Genomic DNA, 4,416 nt, shown 5'->3' with positions numbered 1-4,416 from the left:
AATTGGTGTCTTGAAATCAAGTATTTTGTGTATTTGATGCGTTTTTCTAGTGTTTATGCATTTCAGGGTATTAGTTGCATTTCGGGGGAGGAATCATCAAGAATAAGCCTTGGCAGGTGTTCACCATTGAGAGAGGAAAGAAACGGGCAGATTACGGCGAAGAAACGGAGCAAAATCAGAATTTTTCCAGTAGAGGTCTGAGCGCCCGCTCAGCATTGCTGAGCGGCCGCGCGGGGTCGGGAAAAAAGATAATTTATTTCAGGACTTCTACTTCTGTTTGGTTTCCACTTCTATGTAATCTGAGTTTTATGGGACTATTATATAAGTAGATTTGAGACGTTTTCACGAAGGGGGATTGAAGAAGATTGTGTTTTTATGCAAGGAGCGAAGGAGATAAGGAAGAAGACCGATTTAGCACACCGCAAGGAAGAGGAAGCATATTTTCTTGTGATTCTTGTTTCGTTGTAACGTTGGATGCTAGTTTTCTTGCTTTGAACTTATTTACTCTTGTGACATACTCTGTTTTAATATAATTAGTTTAGTTATTATTTTCTTGTGTTTGTTTATCATGATTTCATATGAACCCATGATGACGATAAGTGCTATTATGGGCTAATCGTGATCATGGGGTTGCAACGGATTTATTATGGAATTCTTTAGTTAATTGTTTAATACTTTAGTATGTGATGATTGTATGATATTTAGTATTGGTTGTGCGTATTCGTCTTATGTGCGTCGCGAACATATAAGATAGGGTGTTAATCTCTTGTGAAGCGATGGTGGATCTTGAGATTTAGAACTTGCCATACTAGCATAGGTTCATGTACGTTGTATATGATTAGTGGGTAACTCTAACAATTTTATTTTCCCTATGTAATCAAAAGGAATAACTTGTGCTTAAATCGTTGTGTTGTCAATTTCTGTAGACATATAGGAACTCAACATAATTGATGACTATTCAACTTCTATCTTAATTGTGGATGCTTGGTAGAATGGTATTAGTATAATGAAAGTTGGCTTTTATCAGTTTCGTGTTATTCGATTAATATCATCATTGTCACATACTAAAGGTAATAACAATGGCTATTGAAGGAAGTAATAATGAAGTTGTGATCTCATGAGTGTTTTATTATTGATAAATTGAAGTGTTAGTTAAGTGATTAATTAAGTCGTTAATTATAGTTAATATTTAATCAACAATTTTAAGTGTTAGTATCTTAATATTGAGAAGTAATCATACATTGGTGAGTGAGTTTAATTAGACAATAATTTAGTCTGAGTCTCTGTGGGAACGAACTAGAAAGTATTCTATATTACTTGCGAACGCGTATACTTGCGTGAATATTAGTGCGTGTTTTCGCCCTAACAAGTTTTTGGCGCCGCTGCCGGGGACTCGGCGTAATTGTTTAGTTTATGTACTTACCATCATTGGTCATTAGGACTCAGTGATTAGGACGTAGTAGTTACTTATTTTTTCCGGTTGTGTTTCAGGTACTTCAGCAAGCGTTTATGCAAACTCGTTCTCGTGCTCGCAAGAGGACTTTAGATACAGCTGAGGAGACAGACGAAGTTCTTGATATTCCGGAGAAATTAGATTTTGAGGATTCAGATTCAGGAACTAAGCAGAAAGAACCAGTAAACATGGGAGATCGTATTGTTCAAGCTGATCCAGCTCTTATGGATTTTTCTCGGCCTAAAATTGATGACATTCAGTCAAGCATCCTTCATCCGGCTATTCAAGCTAACACCTTTGAAATCAAGCCGGGCACTATTCAGATGGTGCAGAATTCTGTTTCTTTTGGAGGAGCGGCAACTGAAGACCCCAACATGCACATAAGGAATTTTGTCGAGATCTGCAGCACTTTTAAGTATAATGGCGTGACTGATGAGGCTATCAAGTTGAGACTTTTCCCATTCTCACTGAGGGATAAGGCTAATGACTGGTTACATTCTGAACCAGCTGGGTCCATCACTACGTGGCAAGATCTTGCGCAAAAGTTTCTGGTGAAGTTTTATCCAATGGCAAAGACTACTGCTATGAGGAGTGCTCTTACTCAGTTTGCGCAGCAACATACAGAATCTATGTGCGAGGCTTGGGAATGCTACAAGGAAATGTTGAGAAAATGTCCACATCATGGAATGCCGGATTGGATGGTGATCACTGGTTTCTATAATGGTTTGGGGGCCCAATCTCGGCCCATGCTCGATGCAGCAGCTGGAGGCGCCTTATGGGCTAAAAGCTATACTGAGGCGTATAATCTTATAGAGACGATGGATGTAAATGAGCATCAAAACCCAACTCAGAGAATGACATCAGGCAAGGTAGCAGGTATTCTGGAAGTTGATGCAGCCACCGCTATTGCAGCCCAGCTCCAAGCGCTATCAATGAAGGTTGATTATATGGCTACATATGGAGTTAATCAAATAGCTATGGTTTGTGAGCTTTGTGCAGGTTCTCATGCTACGGATCAGTGTTCTCTTGTCAACGAATCTGTTCAGTATGTGAATAATTATCAGCGACAACAGCAGCCTATGCCAGCGACCTATCATCCTAATAACAGAAATCATCCAAATTTCAGCTGGGGGAATAATCAGAATGCTATTCAGCCACCATATCAGCAAGGAGTGAGTAAACAGTTTAACCCACCTGGATTCTAGCAACCACAGCAGTATGCTACAAGGCAATTAAATCCTCAACAGGGAAGTACAGCTGCACCTACTAGTGCTGATTTTGAGGAACTTAAGCTGTTGTGCAAGAGTCAGGCGGTTTCTATCAAGACCTTGGAAAATCAAATCGGTCAATTAGCCAATGCAGTGCTCAATCATCAACCTGACACTCTTCCCAGTGACACGGAAGTACCAGGCAGGAAGGAAGCTAAAGAGCAAGTCAAGGCTATTACCTTAAGGTCTGGAAAAGTGGCTGATGCTGAAAAGGTAAAAGAAGGAGAAGCTGAAATTAGAGATGAAGAACCTAAGCAAAAGGAGAAAGCGGCGGAACCAAGGAAGACTACTGTTGAACACACTCTGCCTGAGGCTAATACAGGGGAGAAACAGCTCTATCCTCCACCATCTTTTCTTAAGAGATTGCAGCAACAAAAGCTGGATAGACAGTTCGGGAAGTTTCTGGAGGTGTTCAAGAAACTTCACATCAATATACCTTTCGCTGAGGCTCTGGAACAAATGCCTAGTTATGCGAAGTTTATGAAGACTATTCTTTCAAGGAAGGTGAAACTGGAAGACCTTGAAACCGTTGCTCTCACGGAAGAATGCAGCGCTGTTCTGCAACAAAAGTTACCACCAAAACTGAAAGATCCAGGAAGCTTCACCATTCTTTGCACCATTGGCAATCTGACTTTTGACAAGTGCCTTTGTGATTTGGGAGCAAGCATTAATCTGATGCCGTTGTCGATCTTTAAAAAGCTGGATCTGCCTGATCCAAAACCCACATACATGTTGCTACAATTGGCTGATCGTTCCATTACTTACCCAAGGGGCATAGTGGAGGATGTGCTCGTCAAGGTGGATAAGCTCTTCTTTCCTGTAGGTTTTGTTATTCTGGATTTTGAGGAAGATAAGAAGATTCCCATAATCTTGGGAAGGCCTTTCTTGGCTACTGGTCGTACCTTGATAGATGTGCAAAAAGGTGAACTTACTATGCGGGTCCAAGATCAGGAGGTGACCTTCAACGTATTCAAGGCAATGAAATTCCCTACAGAAGATGAGGAGTGCTTAAAATTGGATGTGATTGATTCTGCGGTTACTTCAAAACTCGATCGCATGCTAATGTCTGATGCATTGGAAAAGGCCTTAGTGGGGGATTTTGACAGCGATGATGAAGATGGCAACGAGTAATTACAATATCTGAACGCTTCTCCCTGGAAGCGAAAGCTGGACATACCATTTGAATCTCTTGGTACTTCTGACCTTAAGAATGCTGAAGGGAAGCTCAAACCATCAATAGAGGAAGCACCTACCTTGGAGCTCAAGCCATTACCTGAACACTTGAGGTATGCTTTTTTAGGTGATTCATCTACGTTACCTGTTATTATTTCATCTGACCTTTCAGGTAGTGAGGAAGACAAGCTCTTAAGGATTTTGAGAGAATTCAAATCGGCTATAGGATGGACCATAGCAGACATCAAGGGGATAAGTCCTTCATATTGTATGCATAAAATTCTGCTAGAGGAAGGTAGTAAGCCAACTGTGGAACAGCAGCGAAGACTGAATCCTATCATGAAGGAGGTGGTGAAGAAAGAAATTCTAAAATGGCCGGATGCAGGCATCATTTATCCTATTTCTGACAGCTCGTGGGTGAGTCCCGTACAATGTGTACCTAAGAAAGGAGGTATCACTGTGGTCGCAAATGAAAAGAATGAGCTCATCCCTACTCGAACAGTTACAGGATGGAGAGTATGC

The 4,416-nt window shown here is 40.9% G+C and overlaps 1 non-coding gene across 1 annotated transcript; it reads right to left on the bottom strand.

Moving 5' to 3' along the window:
- Positions 1-2,034: 2,034 nt before the first annotated feature.
- On the bottom strand, positions 2,035-2,141 carry LOC141681720 (small nucleolar RNA R71). Its single transcript, XR_012559145.1, has one exon. It is a non-coding gene; the product is annotated as a small nucleolar RNA R71 (small nucleolar RNA).
- Positions 2,142-4,416: the final 2,275 nt, after the last annotated feature.

Source organism: Apium graveolens, chromosome 8 (assembly GCF_009905375.1).
Source record: "Apium graveolens cultivar Ventura chromosome 8, ASM990537v1, whole genome shotgun sequence".
NCBI classification, from domain to species: domain Eukaryota; kingdom Viridiplantae; phylum Streptophyta; class Magnoliopsida; order Apiales; family Apiaceae; genus Apium; species Apium graveolens.
The sequence above is the reverse complement of the archived record's forward strand: the minus strand, read 5'-3'. Positions and strand labels throughout refer to the sequence as shown.